The sequence below is a fragment of the Triticum urartu genome, chromosome 2A, assembly GCF_056163025.1.
Source record: "Triticum urartu cultivar PI428250 chromosome 2A, HENAU_Tu73, whole genome shotgun sequence".
In the NCBI taxonomy this organism is placed as follows: Eukaryota; Viridiplantae; Streptophyta; class Magnoliopsida; order Poales; family Poaceae; genus Triticum; species Triticum urartu.
The window spans coordinates 264,379,511-264,405,669 of NC_141874.1; the positions used below are offsets into that span (position 1 = coordinate 264,379,511).

The window sequence follows — 26,159 nt, forward strand, 5'->3', positions numbered from 1 at the left end:
AGGGTACTTCTCGGACAACCGACAAAAATAGAGAAGCACGAGAGGCACCGGTCAGGATGGAGCTCAGATTCTAAGCAAGGAAGAGATGCAGGGGTTCGAACGGAGCCAAGGCTAGGCCTGTGGATGCAGGGAATGACGAGTGAGACCGACAGAGGAGCTGCAAGAGCGGCGCTCATGGGAGAAGGCAAGGCGGTGCGGCGCTGGACGAACAGGAGCGTCGAGGAGGGCAGGGCGTAGGCGAACCATGGAGGCCAGCGGTTCCATGGCCGTGTGGGTCAGGCGCTCGGGCACGGCGGAAAGTCGTGGCATAGAAGGGCCGGCACGGAAGGGAGCAGCAAGACGGAGCTGGAGGGAGCAGAGGACGGGCAGAGGCGCCGTGTCTGCTGGGGCTCCAGTGAGGCTGGTCCTTGTCGCCGGCAGTGACCAGACACGGCGGCGGGGGCTTTCCGTGGCGCACTGGTGGCCGGGGCCTGGTGGCATCGCCATGGGAGCAGCTCGGGCCAGCTCGAGCTCACGACGGGAGGAGGAGCAGGAGACGCAGGCGAAGACGAAGGGGAAGGTAGAGGGCGGCCGACGACGAACTTCGCGCCGGTTGCCGGCGGCAGGAGGCGGAGCGCTGGCGTGATGCGTGTGTGCGTGTGTGTGGCGGCCTGGGAGAATGAGAGGAAGAGGGGATCGATCGGTATTGGGGAGATCAGCGTGGGGCTCTCCTGGCGGCGCTAGGAGGAACGATGGGGAGAGAGGGGATCGACCAGAGGGTCGGGCTTAGGGTTAGAGCAGGTGGCGCGCCGGTTGGGCTTATGGCCCGGCCTGGCTGTGGGCTAAAACGCATAGAAAAACAAAAAAACAAAAGCAGAGATGGGTCAGCCCCGGTTAAGAGAAAAAAGGTCTCTTCTCCTAATTAAAGGAAAAAAACAAAGAAGCCAAATATTTATTTGGGAGAGCGAAATAAATAGGAATTGAACTAACATTTCGCATGTGGCTACTTTGATATATCAAAGCTCCACAACTAGAGGGTGAGTAAATGGAGAAGAAGGTTTTAAAAGATTTAAAAAAACAAGAGGGGATTAAAATGCAAGTTTGTTATGGTTAATTCCAAAACGATGAAATATTATATTATAGCTCCCTAATAATATTGGAGACTTTGAATATGTTATAAAGAGAATTTCACCATGTGAATTTCCCTCGATTTAAATGGATCGAAGACCCATACAATTTATTTAGTAGAGTTTTAAAAATTAAATGACATGCTACCATGATGAAATGATGCAATGCAAAAATAAATAAATAGAGCAAGCACAAATGAAACACACGGAGGGCACGAAAATATGCAAGTCTTCTAGAACGTCGGTCTCGGGGCGTCACAGCAACTGTCTAATATCCCTAGTGTTCCGAGGGAGGTAATCGAGCACCACCTTGTTGTCTGCCCACATGCCCGACCTGTCAAGCAGAAAGTTTCTAAGCAGGCCTGGGAAAGGCAGCAGTTTATTGCAGAAGAGATCAAGAAGTTTGAGGCACCTGGTTTGGTCAGAGGAGTACTGCATCCCACATGGTTGGCAAATCCAGTGGTAGTCTGGAAGGCTAACGGGAAGTGGAGGCTTTTCATAGATTTCACAGATCTCAACAAGGCTTGGCCGAAGGACCCATTTCCCTTGGCGCCACTAGAAAAAAAAGACACTTCCCTGATGATACGTGTTTGTCACAGTAGGTCACGTTTTCTGTCATGCATGTACATCCATGACAATTTTATGACAGAATCAAGATAGTCATACATATGTTGTCGTATAAGTGTTCCATGACATTACCAAAATTATCATCACGGAAGTGTCCACTTCCATGACGATAAATCGCGCGTCATAGAAGTGCTTTCGTCAAGGGTGACCGACACGTGGCATCCACCGTAGCGGGACGCCGTTAAGCTATCAGGTCCGGTTTTGGATCCGATAACCCGCTAACAGCAACGACCAATGCCAATTTTCCACGTGTAAAATTCTCATTCGCTGATGGAACCACGTCTTAGCTCCGCGTTGGCACAGGTGTCACTCATCCAATGGGCGAGATGAGCCTATGATATGTTGACACGTGGACCGGCCCATAAGTAGCTCATAAAGATTAAATGGGCCGGTCCAACTAAAGGCCCACAAGATTTAGCAGGCCATAATGGGCCGGCCCAGCTAAAGGCCCAACATTCTCAGTTAAGGCCCGTATGGGTAATGTTAAATCGGCCCATCAACGGCCCGTAAACTTGTCATCATTGCGGCCCATGTTCACTTCTGGCCCGTTAACAGTCCGCTATGAATTTGGGCCGAATTACGGCCCGGTGTGTTTCCAGCCTGTTAAAGGTATTGCTTCATTTGGGCCCATTTATAGGCCATTAACACTTTCGGACCATAAACGACCATGAAGGATATGGGTCATATTCGGCCATGTCTGACATTCGGCTTGTTAGAGGCCCACTACAGATTTGGGCCACTTTCAGCCTGTTGTGACTTTCGGCTTGTTAACGTCGGACGAAAACCATGGGCCATATGTGGCCCAACGCCACATCGGGCCTACTAACGGCCCATATAAAAATGACACTAATCTAGCCCGACCGAACTTTTAGCCTGTTAAAGACCTGTGTAGTAGGTCGACGCATTTATGGCCCGTCTGAATTTTGGACTATGAATGATCTGCATTGTAAATTGGCCACCATTTCGGCCTGCTAAGACCAGTGGGTTATTTGGCACAATCAGGGCCCGATCTTACTTTCGGCCTACTAAAGGCCCATGTTTTTTATGGGCTCGAGATATTTACACATGTAAACGGCCTATTATTACTAAGGTCCCAAATTATATTTAGGCTTGTTAAAGGCCCACTATGGGCACGAGCCTACCAGAAAAATATGAAATCTTATGCTGATTTAGGCCCAGATATTTTTAGTTGGCTACATGCAAATTTCGTCCCAGAATCTTTTTAGCCCAATTGGAATGGGCCTGACGAATGTTGGCATGTTGGGATCCTACGAAGCTTTCGACCGAATACATTACTAAGATAAACCTACACTATACAAAAATAGCGTCGTAATTATTGCAACCTTTGGCAGCATCATAAATGTTGTATCACAAAAAAAAAAATTCCAACCATACAACAAAAGGCCTATTGGCATAAGGTTTATAGTCCTTGCAGATAAAAGCACCATCAGATGTATAGAAGCACAGATCATTTGACCTAAGTGGTTATGTTTCAGGCTGTAGAATCTGAAGGAGCAGCACTGTCTTCCCTTTTTTCCACCATTGCTCTTGAGAAACGAAGCAAATGTCTGATAGTCTGGTTTCAAAACCATTCATATCTTCACGACATTTGTCAACCACTATTTTTGTTTCTGACACAACGTACATTAGGGATTGGACTTGTGTCTGGAGCACAGATATATCACACTGTCTAGCCGGAAGATTTTGTTCAGTAGGCGATTTGGATGAGGTTACCTTGACAACAAACCCAGAATTACGCAGGAAGGTGCTTTTTGCACTGTTAGTGGAGAAATACTGACGCACTGCAGCAAGAGGTGACATTCTGCCTGTGGTATCCTGGTCACCTTCAGGTGGTTGTGGCTGTTCAATCATTTGTTCCATAGCTTCCTGAAAGTTTGAACTTGTAAATTAGTGTACGAGATAAGTTACTAATCAGACAAAAACAAATAAAGTAGGTTTCACATTTATACATAACTTATTTTGGTGAACTACTATAATACATTAGCATGTATTGTAGTGCCAACTACATAATAAAATCACTTTCGGAACATATGTCCATGTAGCATGCCTACTGTATTGTCTATTTCCTCACATTCATTGATATCCAAGGATAAAGAGACATGGTTTAAAGTAGGATAAAGAGACATCATTCATATCATGGGCAAACAGATATAAAACAAACAAGCTATTGTATCATTGTGTGCGCACGTGAACATCACAACTAGATTATAGATGAAGACCAAAAGAATATCCTTCATCTCTTTTAAACCATGTAAGGTGAAATGATACGTTAAGACAACTGTGTATAAAAGTGAACAGAGTAACTAACATTGGTTGCAAATGAAGCAGTTAAATGAACACATCATAGTACCAATCAGTTCAAAGGCGGGAGGAGTAAGGACTTACAACAGCGGTCCGAACTGGTGTGCCCATGCCCTTCATCTTGCTAGTGTGGCAATCCTTGAAGATTTGCACTGCATTCGATTCAGGTTCTTTTTGGTCTGCACGGGTTTTCCTATGTATTTGGAACAAGTCAATATAGATACGATAATATGGCATAAAAAAGAAGGAAGTAGCAGCTATTCACTTTAGAACGGTTGGTCTTGTTCTTCAAACAGTGAGCTTAGAAGTAGATACACTTGTAAGGCACATACATAAATACAGGTTCAATATGTGGTCTCATCAAATACATATACCCTACTTGATACTTTGCATCAGACCAGTGTTTAACAAGGGCTGTCGAGTCTTCATCTGTAATATATTCCACTCGAGATGTTTGTGCGATTTCATTGTTAGCCTTGCCTTCAAAGTGAGATTTTCTAAGGTGGTACCGATGCTGTCATAGAGCAGACTGAAAAACATGAGTGCATGCTTGTTTAGTTGCATCATCTTTCGGATCCACCTTGAACCTCATCTATTGAAAAAAGAATGTGAGTCTCATTAGGAGGAAGCTAGAAAGTATGGCACAAAGCAACACAATATTACAAATTGTGATGAATAACATTACTTACAGATAAATGGTCAAGGAAGGTGTTAAACTAGGTATTGTCTTTCTCATTCCTGTAATGGATCCACGTTGGGAGGATACATGCATGACACCTAACGGCAATGGCTGCCTCTGATACTAACTTGGCTAACTTTGTAGAATCATGTGGCCTTTTTAAATATGCTTGAAAACGGATCTCCATTCATCCTCCTTTAGATTTTTTAATCTATCAAGCATTATCCCTGATGTCTGTTTCCGCTTGCGCCGTGGTGCTTGTTCAACAAACTGTGAGAGTACATATAAAGGAACATGCAACTGCAACTTGACTCGGTCAGGTACCGTCGTGGTGTTGATGCTCATGAGGTTCATCTGATCTTGCCAAGTCCTGCTGTGACAACAGTGCTTCAGAAGTAGCGTTAGGTGTAAATGCAGCTTGGGAACTGGCTAGTTTCGGAGCAAACGAACAAGTAACTCGTTGAGATGCTGGTGTAGTTGAAGCGGATGCTCCAGCTGGTGGAGTAAGTGATACTATGTTTGTAGATTTAGCCGGTGGACATGGACCTTCTACTGCACTATAAGTACCAGCAGAATCTCGAGGGCAGATCCTTTTCCCTTTCACCCGACGAGTAACACCATTCCCTACTATATTATTTTCCTTGCTCTTTTTTGACTTTGCCATGTCAAGGCATACCCACAACACAAAAGAATAAAATCGCTCTTCAGAACTCATTGATGCATGATACAGACAAGCAATACTTTGATGTAAGACAACCGTATGAGGATGGAATACGTAAGAAAAACAGGACAACATGACATATTCACAGCTACGATGTCTAAAATAAGTAGAAGGATTTTCAAGAAAATAGAAGTAATGCAAGCTAGACACCATATTAAATATGCAACCAATATCACTTTGCCTAGTTAAAAGTGTCATTTCGAAAAATTAGGAGCAGTACAACGTAGAAATCAATGCAAGATGCAACCACTATCACACTGCCATGTTAAAAGTGTCCAATCATGAGTGACTAATGCGGGATACACAATAGCAGTACTTTGATGTACGAACATGGTATGATTGATAGATGCAGTGTATTCTAGACACAGAAAGGCATGTCATGTGCACATGTAACGTATAAACTTAGCAGGTGCAATTTAATCGAAATAGAAGAAATACAGGCTAGACAACATTTGCAACATGAAACCAATTATCACACTGTCAACTTAGAGCAAGCACCTGCGATGGTGGAGTGCGGGAGATGAACTCATCATGTAGACTTGGGACTTCAACTTCATTAGCAGTAGCAGTGGCAAATCTAGAGAGTATCTGTTTGCGTCGGTCCGGAGAACCATCAACATCCCCTAACTTACTCTTTTCCTTCCTATTTTCTGATATTGTCTTATGAAGTCAAAACCAAAAGAAGATGAATAAAATTAGCTCTGCATTAACTGGTTGATGCATGATACACACGAACACTACTTTGATGTAAGGCAAGCGCATGATAGGAGGATGGAACATATAAAAAAAGACAACATTGTCGGATCTCGGGTTCCGGCAAAACTCTCAAGGTTAGAACACTAGGGTGCGCACGAAGATCTCCCCCTAGCAATCCACGTCCTTGCTTTGCTAAGATCTCTCGAGCTAACTCGACGAACTCGCAACACAAAGGATACAAGATTTATGCTGGTTCGGGCCACCGTTGTGGTGTAATACCCTACTCCAGTGTGGTGTTGTTGATTGCCTCTTGGGCTGAGGATGAACATTACAAGGGGAAGAACAGCCTCCTGAGGCGAGGTGTTCTTGTGCTTGGTGAACTTGTGGTTGTTCAGATCTCTCCTCTCCTCCCTCTAGATGAGTCGATCCCCCTCTCGATGAGTCAATCCCTTTCTATGGTGGTCGCTAGTCCTATTTATAGAGGCCCTGGTCCTCTCCCCAAATATTGAGAGGGAAGGCAGCCAACAACGGCTAGTTTGAAAGGGGACAGCTAGTACAACTTATCCTGACAAAAGCAGTCTTCGCCTGCAAAAGGCTCTGGTGGTGACGCCGCCCTGGGCTCCATGGTGACTTCCGTCTTGTCGTCCTCCTGGTCTTGGTCTCGTTGCACTGATATGGAAACCTTTGCTTGACGCCTCGGTACTCCGCGCATGCGCTTGCTTCCTTAGCACCAAAGAGGAAACAAGGACACTGTGCGCACTGGCGCCTGCCTGATCTTGATCGTCATGGCTCACGTCACTGAAACCTTGCGAGGTTTGCCTTGCCTTGAACTCTCCGCCCCTCGTGAGCCAGCCTGGTGAGGCCGCTCCCGAGGAGGTCTTGTGTCGTCCGCCTCACGAGGCTTGGCCCCTCGCAAGGGTCTTGAGTGCTTGTTGGTGAAGATGGTTCGTATGGGCACACTCGCAATGCCACGCCGTGGGCCGCAGGTAGGCAAGTCTGGCGACCCCCATTCCCAGAACGCCGACAGTATCCCCCAGGCCCAAGGCGCGCTCGGGCATGGCTTCGAGGCGAAGCCATAGGTGAAGTGCAGAGCGCCGCGGGCTCCAATAGCCTGCGGCCTTGGTCGACGCGTGGCGATTGATTGGACGTGGGCCTCTCCACTTCCCCACGCTGACTCGGCAACTCCCCGACTTGACGAGTCCCTGCTACATGCAAGGAAAAAAACATCATTATTACCTTAGATCGTGGAGGCCGGCGGTTGGCCTCCCCTTGGCTATAAATGGGAGGTGGGTGGCGGAGCCCCATCACCCGTCTCTCCTCTGCCTCTCCCACTTCTTCTCCTTCCTTCCTCCAATCCTTGTTGGTGCAGTCATTGCGCCGATTCGGAGGTTCTCGGCCGCAGAGAAGGGCAAGGCTCCCCTCAATGAGCCCGAGCTACTCCCGCCGAAGAAGAGGAGGTCTCATTGCTACGAGATGGTCGTGAGGCCGGTGGTGTCGCGGCCTTGGTATGAGAGGCCGCCTCTTGGGTACCCGTTGACCTTGTATGCTCACGCTGATGAGTCCGGAGGGAGGAGCAATGAGCGCCGCCGCCCGCGCTAGGGCCGTGGCCGCCGTGCCGCGGAGGCGCACGCCATCGCCCCAGGGGTCCACGCTGCGAACTCCTTGCGCGAGTTCGTGTTGTGGGCGGCGATGCCCCCAAGCACTTGGATTCACTTCCCTTCCTTCTTTTCTGCAGACATGCCGCTGAGGGGGCCCCTTGATCTTTGGCTGCAGCACACCGACTGCGACGCCCCGGAGACTGGAGCGGAAATTGAAGCCGTTGCCTCCGGGAGTATCTTCATGACCCGAGGCTGGGGCGAGATTGCCCGAGTCTGCCGCGCGGAGGACGCCCTCACAATCCACTTCGAGTACGATGGCGCCTCCATGCTGTTCTTCAAGGTCTTCGACGAGGAAGGCCGCCGCCTGGAGTGCTGCCCTGAAGGAGGTCGCTAGGATGGTGCAGCGGCGGGCACTGGGCCTGCCGCAGGCCTCGCCTGCAGCTCCTCCAGCGACAGCGGCGACTCCTAGTGGTCCAGCGACTCTATCGAGCTTTACGAGACTCCGAAGACGACCGACGACATCTACGTGCCCCCAAGCTCTCGCCGAGCCTGGAGTAGGGTTGCACCGTCAGGCTGCCGCCACTGCTGATCTAGATGAGGTTGGTGCCGGCCTCTAGTGGCCCACTATTGATGATGGCGTCATCCTCAGGGGCACGCGTAGTTAGGACTCCCTAAGTTCTTGTCTTTTGTTCCCTGCGAGGAATCAAGAAATGTCCCGTGGGTGTGTGTAAAGGTTTTGTAATGCCTCTTGTCAATATTGTCCTTACTATAAACTTGCACGAGCGTGAGTCCTACTTCAGCTCGGTCTCCCTTTCCGACCTCGCGATGACTTGGCGCTCTACGCTGACAGGTCCCGATCCCTAGGCAGGCTGCAGCCGTCGTTGGTATGCCAGGTCGCGTGCCGTGGTCAAGGCCAGGAGGTGAGCGGCCCGAGGTCCAGTAAGAGTTCCTGAGGCGCGATGCTCAAGAGGTCCCCTTTAGCGCTCAAGCAGCTGTCGAGAGGTAAGAAAGGGGGTGACGTTTCTGCAGCAAGGTTGCGGTTAGTATGGTTCTTAGTCCTAAGCGGTTTAGCCAACCCGGGCTCGGGACTTATCTTGATGGTCCGGAGTTGATTCCTCATGATGTGCCAGATTCGTGCATAGGCGTCCAACGCATAGCTAAGCTAGGCCCATGAGAGCCTCCCCCTTCTCCCTGCTTTACTTCATGCTTTGTGTCCTTAGGTCCCGGCCGTCGAGCGAGCTCAACCGCCGCTGGTATGCCAGGTCGCGTGCCATGGTCAAGGCCAGTGGGTGAGGGATGGAGAGCCAGTAAAAGCTCCTAAGTCGCGATGCTTGGGAGCTCCCCTTTTAACACGCAAGTGGACTGCATGGGAGAAGAGGGGGCTCGCGGTCCCGCTTGCCGTTGCCTTGAGGAGATTCCTGCAAACCAGCACAATGAGAGACATAGTTTGCCATTACGGTTGCTGGTCCGCCACTGGTCGGTCCGCGAGAAGATGAAGGCACTGAGGGCCTGATGAGGTGACGTGCACCGGGCATGCCGCGAGCCAGAGCTTGACCACTCAGGTTTGTCGATGTTGCAGGGACGGACCCGAGCACAAGCGACATGCCAGCGTGAGTAGCCCCCGTGGCGGGTGAGAATCAAGCAGGTGATGGTCATAGGCAGATTAAGCATGGAAAGCAAACTACCATAGGTAAATGCATGAACGATACGTGCCACTGGGTCCAGCCCGAGCGGCTTGGGGATGATGCAGCCCGAGGGGCGCCCCCAGCAAGGTAAGCTCAAGACATAAAAAAGAAGGGATACATGCCATAGGGATGGACCCACGTGGCCTGGGAATAATGCAGCCCCGGGGGCGCTCCCAGCTAAATGAACTTGGAAAATGTCACTTGGTTCCGTTGATGAAGGGGTGTTGAGGCAGCTGAAGGTACGCGGCGAAGGGGTTGCCCCTCACGAGCCACTGGGGCCCTGAGCCTCGGGAGGCTCTGGGGGTTCGGGCAGTTCCTTGAGGAGCGTCGCCATCTCCGTTAGGATTGCGTGGTGCCTAGCCTCTTGACCCACCATGACGCTCCGCAGGTTGCGCTGGAAGGCAGCATCCACACTCGGAAGGCCAAACGGCATATGAACGTAACTGTGAGGTGGACCTTCGCAGCGCCCAACACGTGAAGACCAGAAGCGCTCCTAAGATGCGGCTTGGTTGAGCCCTGGTATGTCGATGCAGACGCACAGCTCACCACCCTCGCCTGGGTGAGGAGCAACGCCAGGTGGGCGGCGGTCGCCGCATATTGCTCTTGCTTCTTGAAGCTCCCGAGAGACCTTGGTGATGAACTCCTGAGCGCCGGCGCTCCTTGCCCAGTGTCCTCCTGAGGGAGACGTGCCGTGAAATACGCCTCCAAGTGGTGCCCGAGTGCCTCCCTCGTGACGTTGGCAAGGTCTGAGGCCCTCCAGAAGAGAGCCCCCAAGCCCTGCCCGAGGAGGGCGCCAGGCGCGCCTTCCTATGTGACAGAGGGAGGCGCCCCAGGTGCGGGTGCTGATCCTGACGAGGTGCCACTTGCGGCGCTGCCCTCCTGAGGTCCGGCACGGAGTAGCTGCTTCTACTTCTTGGGGACGACCTTAGGAGGGTACCGAGCTGCATTGTTGCCGGGGTCTTCGATTGACGCTGCTTGGAAGGCACGCTCGAGGGAGCACACCGCATCTCTTTCTTCATAGGGGACTATGATGATCCCGCCACTTCCTAGCATCTTGAGGACATTGTAGCCGTGGTGCGTCACTGCCATGAACTTTTCCAGGGCCGGATACAAGAGGATGGCATTGTATGGTAGACGGATGTGGGTGATGTCGAAGTCGATGGGCTCGTTGCGGTAGTTGTCTATTGGGGAACGTAGTAATTTCAAGAATTTTCCTACGCACACGCAAGATCATGGTGATGCATAGCAACGAGGGGGAGAGTCTGATCTACGTACCCTTGTAGATTGCAACGGAAGCGTTGACACAACGTAGAGGAAGTAGTCGTATGTCTTCTTCCCGATCCGACCGATCCAAGCACCGTTACTCCGGCACCTCCGAGTTCTTAGCACACGTACAGCTTGATGATGATCCCCAGGCTCCGATCTAGCAAAGCATCGGGGAAGAGTTCCGTCAGCACGACGGCATGGTGACGATCTTGATGTTCTACCGACGCAGGGCTTCGCCTAAGCACTACAACGATATGATCGAGGTGGAATATGGTGGCAGGGGGCACCACACACGGCTAAGGAACGATCTTAATGATCAACTTGTGTGTCTAGAGGTGCCCCCTGCCTCCGTATATAAAGGAGCCAAGGGGGAGGGGTGCGGCCAGCCCTATGGAGGCGCAGGAGGAGTCCTACTCCTACCGGGAGTAGGACTCCCCCCAATCCTATTCCAAATAGGACTCCCAAGGGGGAAAGAGAGAGAGAGGTGGCCGGCCACCTCTCCTAGTCCTAATAGGACTAGGGGAGGGGGGGAGGCGCGCAGCCCACCATGGCAGCCCCTTTCACCTTTCCACTAAAGCCCAATAAGGCCCATATGGCTCCCGGGGGGTTCCGGTAACCTCCCGGTAATCCGGTAAAATCCCAATTTCACCCGGAACACTTCCGATATCCAAACATAGGCTTCCAACATATCAATTTTTATGTCTCGATCATTTCGAGACTCCTCGTCATGTCCGTGATCACATCCGGGACTCCGAACAACCTTCGGTACATCAAAATGCATAAACTCATAATAACTGTCATCGTAACGTTAAGCGTGCGGACCCTACGGTTCGAGAACAATGTAGACATGACCGAGACACATCTCCGGTCAATAACCAATAGCGGGACCTGGATGCCCATATTGGCTCCTACATATTCTACGAAGATCTTTATCGGTCAGACCGCATAACAACATACGTTGTTCCCTTTGTCATCGGTATGTTACTTGCCCGAGATTCGATCGTCGGTATCCAATACCTAGTTCAATATCGTTACCGGCAAGTCTCTTTACTCGTTCTGTAATACATCATATCATAACTAACATATTAGTTGAAGTGCTTGCAAGGCTTATGTGATGTGCATTACCGAGAGGGCCCAGAGATACCTCTCCGACAATTGGAGTGACAAATCCTAATCTCGAAATACGCCAACCCAACATCTACCTTTGGAGACACCTGTAGTACTCCTTTATAATCACCCAGTTACATTGTGACGTTTGGCAGCACCCAAAGTGTTCCTCCGGCAAACGGGAGTTGCATAATCTCATAGTCATAGGAACATGTATAAGTCATGAAGAAAGCAATAGCAACATACTAAACGATCGGGTGCTAAGCTAATGGAATGGGTCATGTCAATCAGATCATTCAACTAATGATGTGATCCCATTAATCAAATAACAACTCTTTGTCCATGGTTAGGAAACATAACCATCTTTGATTAACGAGCTAGTCAAGTAGAGGCATACTAGTGACACTCTGTTTGTCTATGTATTCACACATGTATTATGTTTCCGGTTAATACAATTCTAGCATGAATAATAAACATTTATCATGATATAAGGAAATAAATAATAACTTTATTATTGCCTCTAGGGCATATTTCCTTCAGTCTCCCACTTGCACTAGAGTCAATAATCTAGTTCACATCGCCATGTGATTTAGCAGCAATAGTTCACATCACCATGTGATTAACACCCATAGTTCACATCGTCATGTGACCAACACTCAAAGGGTTTACTAGAGTCAGTAATCTAGTTCACATATCTATGTGATTAACACCCAAAGAGTACTAAGGTGTGATCATGTTTTGCTTGTGAGATAATTTTAGTCAACGGGTCTGTCACATTCAAATTCGTAAGTATTTTGCAAGTCCTATGTCTACAATGCTCTACACGGAGCTACTCTAGCTAATTGCTCCCACTTTCAATATGTATCCAGATTGAGACTTAGAATCATCTGAATCAGTGTCAAAAACTTGCATCGATGTAACCCTTTACGACGAACCTTTTTGTCACGTCCATAATCGAGAAACATATCCTTATTTCACTAAGGATAATTCTGACCGCTGTCCAGTGATCTACTCCTAGATCACCATTTTACTCCCTTGCCAAATCAATGCAGGGTATACAATAGATCTGGTACACAACATGACATACTTTATAGAACCTATGGCCAAGGCATAGGGAATGACTTTCATTCTCTTTCTATCTTCTGCCGTGGTCGGGCTTTGAGTCTTACTCAACTTCACACCTTGTAATACAGGCAAGAACTCTTTCTTTGACTGCTCTATTTTGAACTACTTCAAAATCTTGTCAAGGTATGTACTCATTGAAAAAACTTATCAAGCGTCTTGATCTATCTTTATAGATCTTGAAGCTCAATATGTAAGCAGCTTCACCGAAGTATTTCTTTGAAAAAACTCCTTTCAAATACTCTTTTATGCTTTACAGAATAATTCTACATTATTTTCGATCAACAATATGTCATTCACATATACTTATCAGAAATGCTGTAGTGCTCCCACTCACTTTCTTGTAAATACAGACTTCACCGCAAGTTTGTATAAAACTATATGCTTTGATCAACTCATCAAAGCGTATATTCCAACTCCGAGATGCTTGCACCAGTCCACAGATGGATCGCTGGAGTTTGCACATTTTGTTAGCACCTTTCGGATTGACAAAACCTTCTGGTTGCATCATATACAACTCTTCTTTAATAAATCCATTAAGGAATGTAGTTTTATTTATCCATTTGCCAGATTTCATAAAATGCGGCAATTACTAACATGATTCGGATAGACTCAAGCATAGATACGAGTGAGAAACTCTCATCGTAGTCAACACCTTGAACTTGTCGAAAAACCTTTTTGCGACAATTCTAGCTTTGTAGATTGTAACACTACTATCAGCGTCTGTCTTCCTCTTGAAGATCCATTTATTTTCTATGGCTTGCCGATCATCGGGCAAATCCATCAAAGTCCATACTTTGTTCTCATACATGGATCATATCTCAGATTTTATGGCCTCAAACCATTTTGCGGAATCTGGGCTCATCATCGCTTCCTCATAGTTCGCAAGTTCGTCATGGTCTAGTAACATGACTTCCAGAACAGGATTACCGTACCACTCTGGTGCGGATTTCACTCTGGTTTACCTACGAGATTCAGTAGTAACTTGATCTGAAGTTACATGATCATCATCATTAGCTTCCTCACTAATTGGTGTAGTAGTCACAAGAACAGATTTCTGTGATGAACTACTTTCCAATAAGGGAGAAGGTACAATTACCTCATCAAGTTTTATACTTTCCTCCCACTCACTTCTTTTGAGAGAAGCTCCTTCTCCAGAAAGTTTCCGAATTTAGCAACAAAAGTCTTGCCTTCGGATCTGTGATAGAAGGTGTATCCAATAGTTTTCTTTGGATATCCTATGAAGACACATTTTTCCGATTTAGGTTCGAGCTTATCAGGTTGAAGCTTTTTCACATAAGCATCGTAGCCCCAAACTTTAAGAAATGACAACTTTGGTTTCTTGCCAAACCATAGTTCATAAGGCGTCGTCTCAACGGATTTTGATGGTGCCTTATTTAATGTGAATGCAGCTGTCTCTAATGCATAACCCCAAAACGATAGTGGTAAATCGGCAAGAGACATCATAGATCGCACCATATCTAATAAAGTACGGTTATGACGTTCGGACACACCATTACATTGTGGTGTTCCAGGTGGCATGAGTAGTGAAACTATTTCACATTGTTTTTAACTGAAGGACAAACTCGTAACTCAAATACTCTTCTCTACGATCAGATCGTAGAAACTTTATTTTCTTGTTACGATGATTTTTCACTTCACTCTGAAATTCTTTGAACTTTTCAAATGTTTCAGACTTATGTTTCATCAAGTAGATATCCCCATATCTGCTCAAATCATCTGTGAAGGTTAGAAAATAATGATACCTGCTGCAAGCCTTAATATTCATCGGACCACATACATCAGTATGTATGATTTCCAACAAATCTGTTGCTTGCTTCATTGTTCCGGAGAACGGCGTTTTAGTCATCTTGCCCATAAGGCATGGTTCGCAAGCATCAAGTGATTCATAATCAAGTGATTCGAAAAGCCCATCAGCATGGAGTTTGTTCATGCGCTTTACACCAATATGACCTAAACGGCAGTGCCACAAATAAGTTGCACTATCATTATTAACTTTGCATCTTTTGGTTTCAATATTATGAATATGTGTATCACTACGATCGAGATCCAATGAACTTGTTTCATTGGGTGTATGACCATCGAAGGTTTTATTCATGTAAACAGAACAACAATTATTCTCTGACTTTAATGAATAACCATATTGCAATAAACATGATCAAATCATATTCATGCTCAACGCAAAAACCAAATAACACTTATTTAGGTTCAACACTAATCTCGAAATAATAGGCAGTGTGCGATGATGATCATATCAATCTTGGAACCACTTCCAACACACATCGTCACTTCACCCTTAACTAGTCTCTGTTCATTCTGCAACTCCCGTTTCGAGTTACTAATCATAGCAACTGAACTAGTATCAAATACTTAGGGGTTTCTATAAACACTAGTAAAGCACACATCAATAACATGTATATCAAATATACCTTTGTTAACTTTGCCATCCTTCTTATCTGCCAAATACTTGGGGTAGTTCCGCTTCTAGTGACCAGTCCCTTTGCAGTAGAAGCACTTAGTCTCAGGCTTAGGATCAGACTTAGGCTTCTTCACTTGAGCAGCAACTAGCTTGCCGTTCTTCTTGAAGTTCCCCTTCTTCCCTTTGCCCTTTTCTTGAAACTAGTGGTCTTGTCAACCATCAACACTTGATGTTTTTCTTGATTTCTACCTTCGTTGATTTCAGCATCGCGAAGAGCTTGGGAGTTGTTTCTATTATCCCTTGCATATTATAGTTCATCACGAAGTTCTACTAACTTGGTGATGGTGACTAGAGAATTCTGTCAATCACTATCTTATCTGGAAGATTAACTCCCACTTGATTCAAGCGATTGTAGTACTCAGACAATCTGGGCACATGCTCACTAGTTGAGCGATTCTCCTCCATCTTTTAGCTATAGAACTTGTTGGAGACTTCATATCTCTCAACTCGGGTATTTGCTTGAAATATTAACTTCAACTCCTGGAACATCTCATATGGTCCATGACGTTCAAAACGTCTTTGAAGTCCTGATTCTAAGCCGTTAAGCATGGTGCACTTAAACTATTAAGTAGTCATCATATTGAGCTAGCCAAACGTTCATAACGTCTGCATCTGCTCCTGCAATAGGTCTGTCACCTAGCGGTGCATCAAGGACATAATTCTTCTGTGCAGCAATAAGGATAAACCTCATATCACGGATCCAATCCGCATCATTGCTACTAACATCTTTCAACACAATTTTCTCTAGGAACATATCAAAATAAACATAGGGAAGCAACAACGCGAGCTATTGATCTACAACATAGATATGCTAATACTACCAGGACTAAGTTCATGATAAATTAAAGTTCAATTAATCATATTACTTAAGAACTCCCACTTAGATAGACATCCCTCTAATCTTCTAAGTGATCACGTGATCCAAATCAACTAAACCATAACCGATCATCACGTGAGATGGAGTAGTTTTCAATGGTGAACATCGTTATGTTGATCATATCTACTATATGATTCACGCTCGACCTTTCAGTCTCCGTGTTCCGAGGCCATATCTGCATATGCTAGGCTCGTCAAGTATAACCCGAGTATTCTGCGTGTGCAAAACTGGCTTGCACCCGTTGTAGATGGACGTAGAGCTTATCACACCCGATCATCATGTGGTGTCTGGGCACGACGAACTTTGGCAACGGTGAATACTCAGGGAGAACACTTCTTGATAATTTAGTGAGAGATCCTCTTATAATGCTACCGTCAATCAAAGCAAGATAAGATGCATAAAAGATAAACATCACATGCAATCAATATAAGTGATATGATATGGCCATCATCATCTTGTGCTTGTGATCTCCATCTCCGAAGCACCGTCGTGATCACTATCGTCACCGGCGCGACACCTTGATCTCCATCGTAGCATCGTTGTCGTCTCGCCAATCTTATGCTTCCACGACTATCACTACCGCTTAGTAATAAAGTAAAGCATTACATCGCGATTGCATTGCATACAATAAAGCGACAACCATATGGCTCCTGCCAGTTGCCGATAACTCGGTTACAAAACATGATCATCTCATACAATAAAATTTAGCATCATGTCTTGACCATATCACATCACAACATGCCCTGCAAAAACAAGTTAGACGTCGTCTACTTTGTTGTTGCAAGTTTTACGTGGCTGCTACGGGCTTAAGCAAGAACCAATCTCACCTACGCATCAAAACCACAACGATAGTTTGTCAAATAGACTCCGTTTTAACCTTCGCAAGGACCGGGCGTAGCCACACTTGGTTCAACTAAAGTTGGAGAGACAGTCGCCCGCAAGCCATCTATGTGCAAAGCACGTCGAGGGAACCGGTCTCGCGTAAGCGTACGCGTAATGTTGGTCCGGGTCGTCTCGTCCAACAATACCGCCGAACCAAAGTACGACATGCTGGTAGGCAGTATGACTTATATCGCCCACAACTCACTTGTGTTCTACTCGTGCATATAACATCAAACCATAAAACCTAGGCTCGGATGCCACTGTTGGGGAACGTAGTAATTTCAAGAATTTTCCTACGCACACGCAAGATCATGGTGATGCATAGCAACGAGGGGGAGAGTCTGATCTACGTACCCTTGTAGATTGCAACGGAAGCGTTGAGACAACGTAGAGGAAGTAGTCGTACGTCTTCTTCCCGATCCGACCGATCCAAGCACCGTTACTCCAGCACCTCCGAGTTCTTAGCACACGTACAGCTCGATGACGATCCCCGGGCTCCGATCCAGCAAAGCGTGGGGGAAGAGTTTCGTCAGCACGACGGCGTGGTGACGATCTTGATGTTCTACCGACGCAGGGCTTCGCCTAAGCACTACAACAATATGATCGAGGTGGAATATGGTGGCAGGGGGCACCGCACACGGCTAAGGAACGATCTTAATGATCAACTTGTGTGTCTAGAGGTGCCCCCTACCTCCGTATATAAAGGAGCCAAGGGGGAGGGGTGCGGCCAGCCCTATGGAGGCGCAGGAGGAGTCCTACTCCTACCGGGAGTAGGACTCCCCCCCAATCCTATTCCAAATAGGACTCCCAAGGGGGAAAGAGAGAGAGAGGTGGCCGGCCACCTCTCCTAGTCCTAATAGGACTAGGGGAGGGGGGAGGCGCGCAGCCCACCATGGCAGCCCCTTTCACCTTTCCACTAAAGCCCAATAAGGCCCATATGGCTCCCGGGGGGTTCCGGTAACCTCCCGGTAATCCGGTAAAATCCCGATTTCACCCGGAACACTTCCGATATCCAAACATAGGCTTCCAATATATCAATTTTTATGTCTCGATCATTTCGAGACTCCTCGTCATGTTCGTGATCACATCCGGGACTCCGAACAACCTTCGGTACATCAAAATGCATAAACTCATAATAACTGTCATCGTAACGTTAAGCGTGCGGACCCTACGGTTCGAGAACAATGTAGACATGACCGAGACACATCTCCGGTCAATAACCAATAGCGGGACCTGGATGCCCATATTGGCTCCTACATATTCTACGAAGATCTTTATCGGTCAGACCGCATAACAACATACGTTGTTCCCTTTGTCATCGGTATGTTACTTGCCCAAGATTCGATCGTCGGTATCCAATACCTAGTTCAATCTCGTTACCGGCAAGTCTCTTTACTCGTTCTGTAATACATCATATCATAACTAACATATTAGTTGAAGTGCTTGCAAGGCTTATGTGATGTGCATTACCGAGAGGGCCCAGAGATACCTCTCCGACAATTGGAGTGACAAATCCTAATCTCGAAATACGCCAACCCAAATCTACCTTTGGAGACACCTGTAGTACTCCTTTATAATCACCCAGTTACGTTGTGACGTTTGGCAGCACCCGAAGTGTTCCTCCGGCAAACGGGAGTTGCATAATCTCATAGTCATAGGAACATGTATAAGTCATGAAGAAAGCAATAGCAACATACTAAACGATCGGGTGCTAAGCTAATGGAATGGGTCATGTCAATCAGATCATTCAACTAATGATGTGATCCCGTTAATCAAATAACAACTCTTTGTCCATGGTTAGGAAACATAACCATCTTTGATTAACGAGCTAGTCAAGTAGAGGCATACTAGTGACACTCTGTTTGTCTATGTATTCACACATGTATTATGTTTCCGGTTAATACAATTCTAGCATGAATAATAAACATTTATCATGATATAAGGAAATAAATAATAACTTTATTATTGCCTCTAGGGCATATTTCCTTCATTGTCGTGCTGTCCGAAGGTGACGGGGAGGCGGACCTGCCCGATCGGGGTGGTGGAGCCGTCGGTCACTCCTGAGAAAGGCTTGGTGGGCTGAAGCTGATCATACGACACTTGGAGGTTGTCGAACGTGTCGACGGATGCTACCTCTTGAGCACTGCGTTGGTTTTCCCCGAAGAGGAAGGGATGATGCAGAAAAGTAGCGTAAGTATTTCCCTCAGTTTTTGAGAACCAAGGTATCAATCTAGTAGGAGGCTACACGCGAGTCCCTCGTACCTGCACAAAACAAATAAATCCTCGCAACCAATGCAAATAGGGGTTGTCAATCCCTATAAGGCCACTTACGAGAGTTAGATCTGATAGATATGATAAGATAATATTTTTGGTATTTTTGTGATAAAGATGCAAAGTAAAATAAAGGCAAAGTAAATAGCAAAGGAAATAACTAAGTAGTAGGAGATTAATATGATGAAGATAGACCAGGGGGCCATAGGTTTCACTAGTGGCTTCTCTCGAGAGCATAAGTATTCTATGGTGGGTGAACAAATTACTGTTGAGCAATTGAAAGAATTGAGCATAGTTATGAGAATATCTAAGTATGATCATGTATATAGGCATCACGTCCGAGACAAGTAGACCGACTCCTGCCTGCATCTACTACTATTACTCCACTCATCGACCGCTATCCAGCATGCATCTAGAGTATTAAGTTAAAAACAGAGTAACGCCTTAAGCAAGATGACATGATGTAGAGGGATAAACTCATGCAATATGAAGAAAACCCCATCTTGTTATCCTCGATGGCAACAATACAATACGTGCCTTGCTGCCCCTACTGTCACTGGGAAAGGACGCCGCAAGATTGAACCCAAAGCTAAGCACTTCTCCCATTGCAAGAAAGATCAATCTAGTAGGCCAAACCAAACTGATAATTCGAAGAGACTTGCAAAGATAACCAATCATGCATAAAAGAATTCAGAGAAGATTCAAATATTATTCATAGATATACATGATCATAAACCCACAATTCATCGATCTAAACAAACACACCGCAAAAAGAAGATAACATCGAATTGTTCTCCACAAGAGCGGGGGAGAACATTGTATTAAGATCCAAAAAGAGAGAAGAAGGAATCTAGCTACTAACTATGGACCCGTAGGTCTGAGGTAAACTACTCACACTTCAGCGGAGGTGCTATGGTGTTGGTGTAGAAGCCCTCAGTGATCGATGCCCCCTCCAGCGGAGCTCCGGAACAGGCCCCAAGATGGGATCTCGTGGATACAGAAAGTTATGGCGGTGGAATTAGGGTTTTGGCTCCGTATCTGATCGTTTGGGGGTACGTAGGTATATATAGAAGGAAGGAGTACGTCGGTGGAGCAACAGGGGGCCCACGAGGGTGGAGGGCGCACCTGGGGGGGTAGGCACACCCCCTACCTCGTGGCTTCCTCTTTTCTTTCTTGACGTAGGGTCCAAGTCTCCCGAGTCTTGTTTGTTGAGAAAATCACGTTCCCGAAGGTTTCATTCTGTTTGGACTCCGTTTAATATTCCTTTTCTTCGAAACCCTAAAATAGGCAAAAAAAACAGGAATTCTGGGCTGGTCCTCCGGTTAATAGGTTAGTCCCAAAAATAATATAAAAGTGGATAATAAAGCCCAATACTGTCCAAAACAGTAGATAATATAGCATGGAGCAATCAAAAATTATAGATACATTGGAGACGTATCAACGGACAGGACGTTGAGCCCTGCGCTGCCATCGATGAGGGTCTTGGTAACTTGCACGTTGCTAATGACTGGTGAACAGAGCATCGGGAGGGTGCCGGCGGTAGCCGCGCACTTGAGATGATCTACCGAGCTGAACGTGATGGAGCACTTGGACCATATGAGCGGGCGCGTGGCCTCGAGCTTAGGGAGGACTGCATTCACTTCACGAGTGAACTGTTTGAAGATACGCTGTGAGGCTGGGGCTTGAGCCCCGCCCAAGATGCAGGCGATGGCACACGGCTCCTGGAAGCCCCCAGCCCCCTCGTCCTGATGGTGGTCGTCATTCCTTCTTGGTGGTGGCGGTAGTGGAGGGAGACTGGCATTGCCCTGAGGACGATCCTCACGGGGCTGATCCCTCTAGGCGCCCTCGCGAGACTGATCCTGCCAGCGGTTCTCACGAGGCCGGTCACGCCACTCCTGGCGCGGGCCTCGGTCATCCCAGCGTCCACCACCATGTCCTCCTCCTCGGTTGTAGCCCCGGTCGTTGCGCTCGGGGCGTCGACCGAAGCGTCCTTCTCGAATGGCTCTGAGCTCTTGACAATCGCTGGTGTTGTGGCTATGCAGGTTATGGAAGGCACAGAACAATCGGCTACTCTTGGATGACTTGGGATGGTCCCTGCCACGCTTTGTGTCCGGATCCGCCGCGAGCATGGCTGCTCCCTTGCGCTTCACGTATTTGGCCTTGGATTTCTTCTCCTCCGGGCCTGCAGCTGGGAGATCGAGGAGGGAGAGGCGCCCCTCCTCAGCTCTTGCGCACTTGGTCGCCAGGTTGAACAGCTCCAAAGATGTACACAGCTCCTCGTGGATGGTGAGCTCCTCCTTGATCATGACGTCATGGACGCCATCAAAGAAGGCGGAGATGATGGCCTCGTCCGTCACCTTGGGGATCTTGAGGCGAACGTTGTTGAACCGCTGGATGTACTTCTGGAGGATCTCTCCTGGTTGTTGCTTTACGCGGCGTAGGTCACCCACAGCGGGTGGGCGGTCGCGAGTGCCCTGGAAGTTGGCAACGAAACGGTCGCGCATCTTGTTCCAAGAGGAGATCAAGCCTGGAGGTAGGTTCAGGAGGCAAGAGCGGGCACCATCCTTGAGAGCCATGGGGAACCAGTTCGACATGACCTTCTCGTCGCCGTTGGCTGCCTCAATGCTTAGCTCGTAGAGCTGCAGGTACTCTGCGGGGTCGGGGGTGCCGTCATAACGAGGAGGTAGATCCGGCTTGAACTTGCCCGGCCAAGCGACGCTACGCAGCTCAGGGACGAAGGCACGACAGCCTTCCGTGGTCACCGGGACTCTACGCTGGTGCAGAACTTGTCCTTCATGGGGTCTGCGCACAACCGCTGCAGGCAGCACGCGATCTTACCATGGTGGCACAGGGAGCGCGGCGGCGTTTTCTCGCGGCCGAGGGACTTCTTGGCAGCTTCTTTCTTCTTGCGCGGGCGCTGGACGCGGCAGGTCGCGCCGTGGGGCCGCGCACCTTGGCGCCAAGACTCCGTCTTGGGGCAGAGGTGGTGGACGCGCTCCATGGGCCACGCCGCCCGCGGCTGGCGGAGGGCGAGGCAGCGAGAGGGATGGCGCAGGGGAGCCCCCTACGACGCTGACAAGCTCGGCGATGCGGTCAAGCCAGTCCTCTAGAGGTCGTCGACTGGGCGGTACTGCAGGAGCTCGCGCGCCATGCACAGAGTGTCCCGCGTGTCCACGGGAGCGTGACGAGCGTGGGATGATGAACCGGCCGGGGTCAGCGATGGAGTGGCGGTGCGGCCGTCCCGCCGCATCGAGGGGTGTAGCAAGGATGCTTCCTGCTCGTTCCCTGCCGGGCCGGTGGCGGCGTTGGTGGCAGGCGACGGAGAACGACTGGGTGGCCCACCGACGGGAGCCGTCTGAGAAATGCGGGCGGCAAGGGCAGCCTGGCGCTCAGCGCGAGCGCGGCGAGCATCCGCCAAGGAGACAATGGAGCAATGGTACACTGGGCGACGGAAGGGAAGCTTCAGCGCACCCCTACCTGGCTCGCCAAATGTCGGATCTTGGGTTTCGGAAAAATCCTCAAGGTTCGAACACCGGGGTGCGCGCGAAGATCTCCCCCTACCGATCCACGTCCTAGCTTTGCTAAGATCTCTCGGGCTAACTCGACGAACTCGCAACACAAAGGACACAATATTTATACTGGTTCGGGCCACCATTGTGGTGTAATACCCTACTCTAGTGTGGTGTTGTGGATTGCCTCTTGGGCTGAGGATGAACAGTACAAGGGGAAGAACATCCTCCTGAGGCGAGGTGTTCTTCTGCTTGGTGAACTTGTGGTTGTTCGGATCTCTCCTCTCCTCCCTCTAGATCAGTCGACCCCCCTCTTGATGAGTTGATCCCTTTCTATGGTGGTGGCTAGTCCTATTTATAGAGGCCCTGGTCCTCTCCCCAAATATTGAGCGGGAAGGGAGCCAACAACGGCAAATTTGAAAGGGGATAGCTAGTAAAGCTTATCCTGACAAAAGCAGTCTTCGCGTGCAAAAGGCTCTGGTGGTGACGCCGCCCTGGGCTCCATGGTGACATCCGTCTTGCCGTCCTGCTGGTCTTGGTCTCGTTGCACTGATATGGAAACCTTTGCTTGACACGTCGGTACTCCGCGCCTGCGCTTGCTTCCTTAGCACCAAAGAGGAAAGAAGGACACTGTGCGCGTTGGTGCCCGCCTAGCGCCCGCTTGATCTTGATCGTCATGGCTCACGTCATTAAAACCTCGCGAGGTTTGCCTTGCCTTGAACACTCCGCCCCTCGGGAGCCAGCCCGGTGAGGCCGCTCCCCAGGAGGTCTTGTGTTGTCCGCCTCACGAGGCTTGGCCCCTCACGAGGGTCTTGAGTTCTTGTTGGTGAAGATGGGTTGTACGGGCCTGCTCGCAGAGCCACACCATGGGCCGCAGGCAGGCAAGTCTGGGGACCCCCGTTCCCAGAATGCTGACAAGCATTGCATATTCAGACGTACGATAGGCGGATGGAATATGTATGAAAAACAATAAGCAGAAGGCATTTCAAAAAAATTAAAAGAAATGAAAGCTACGCACCATATGAACATGCAACCAATATCACTATCAGGTAAAAAGTGTCACGTCGTTAGTGCCGTTTCAAGAAATTAGAAGTAGTACAAGCTAGAAGGCAATGCAAGATGCAAGCTACATCAAACTCCCAAGTTAAATGTGTCTTATGGGTAAGTGATCGTTGCAGGTTTAAGTTGTAAGCTACGCAGATGCAATTCAAGAAAATCGGAAGCAATACAAACTAGACATAATATGGAACACGCAACCACATATAACAGTTCCAAGTTAGAGCAAGCACCTATGATGGTGGAGTAGGGGAGATGTGCTCATCATCTACACGTATGTTCTAGAAACTGGAACAGGTGTCATATTCATAGGCATTATGTGTAAAGTAAGTAGATGCAATTCAACAAAGTTAGAAGCAATACAGGCTAGACATCATACGCAACATGCAACCACATATAATAGTGCCAAGTTAGAGCAAGCACCTGTGATGGTGGAGTAGGGGAGATGTGCTCATCATGTACATAGCTACGTTGACTGTCTAGCCTTGCGTTGTCTTGCGAATCTTTTTGGGAGGATGGCGGAGTAGAATTTGTAGAGACCCTCCGTTTCAGTTCCTCGAAAGGACCACCATCATCTAATGCCTTACCAATTTCCTTCCGCTTTATTGATTTTGCATTGTGACGTCAAACCGACAAGAAAAAGGAATAAAATTCGCTCTTCAGAACTCATTCATGCATGATATTGACGAACACTACTCTGATGAAAGGCAAAGTCATCATACGAGCATGGAATATGTACGAAAAACTGGACGGCTTGACATATTCACACCTATGATGTGGTAACTAAGCAGAAGGGACTTTGACAAATTAGAAGCACTGCAAGCTAGACACCATATGGAAGGTGCAATCAATATCACTCTGCCAAGTTAAAACTGTCTCGTCATAGGTGGCGTTCATCAAACTAGAAGCACTAGTCGGTGTCAAAACCGGCAGGTCTCGGGTAGGGGGTCCCGAACTGTCCGTCTAAGGCGGATGGTAACATGAGGCAGGGGACACGGTGTTTACCCAGGTTCGGGCCCTCTCGATGGAGGTAATACCCTACGTCCTGCTTGATTGATATTGATGATATGAGTATTACAAGAGTTGATCTACCACGAGATCATAGAGGCTGAACCCTAGAAGCTAGCCTATGGTATGATTGTTGTTGTATATCATCTATCGACTAGCCTGGCCTCGGTTTATATAATGCACCAGCACTACTAGGAAAATGCTTATAGTTCGAAGTTTACCAGTAGCGCATAGGCATGACCCCACGCTACTAGTATTTAGCAGTAGCGCTGGGCAGAAAACACGCTACTACTAATATATAACAGCAGCGTTTGTTTGCTTGGGCCGCGCTACTGTTACATGGGCCGCAGGGCAAAAGCATTAGCCCACTTAGCTGTAGCGTTTGTTTTGAAAGGGCGCTACAACTGGTGGGCTTAGCAGTAGCGCCGGCCTCTAAACAGCGCTACTACTAGAGCAAAAGAAAACCGGCCCGAGCGCCCCCGCACCCCCTCACACTCTCACAATCGATCCCCTCCGCCCGACGATGCCGCCCCGGTTAGGGTTCATCCCCGACCGCCTCACCCCCGTCGACGGTGCCGTGTGCCGCCACCACGCGCGGTCGCCTCTCGCCTACTCTGACGCTCCAGCCCCGTAAGTCCCCCTCGATCTCCTCCTCCCTACGCGCGCCACACTAGCTAGGCTCCAATCGATTTGTCACGGCGGCTCGCCATGTTTTGGGATTTAGGGATTGCACGGTGGCTCCGTGCTTTGATGCGACATGCTTCTCGCGTGATTGGGAGAGAGTAGAGAGAGGGGTTAGGTGAGAGAAGTAGAGCCTTTTTGTTGCTCACCGAAACTTAGGAGAGAGTAGAGAGAAGTAGCTAGAGAAGTAGAGGCTTTTAGCACATATAATTGAAACTTGGGTTTCAATTCTTGGTTGCTGCCCCTGGAGGAGTGGTGGCGGCGGCGGTGCCTAGTGTTCTAGGGTTTAGAGTGGGGGCGTCCATGTCGTGACTAACGTTTCCGACATTTAGGATCATTGATGTAGTACTTGTAACTACTTGTCATTCCTTCGCTGGAACAACCATAGTGCTCGACCATAGAATCGTGAGCATTTTTTTAGCTCTGATATGACAGCAATGGTTGAG

General features: G+C 48.3%; 1 pseudogene; it reads right to left on the minus strand.

Moving 5' to 3' along the window:
• Positions 1-1,361: 1,361 nt before the first annotated feature.
• Positions 1,362-21,963, minus strand: LOC147984760 (uncharacterized; annotated as a pseudogene).
• Positions 21,964-26,159: the final 4,196 nt, after the last annotated feature.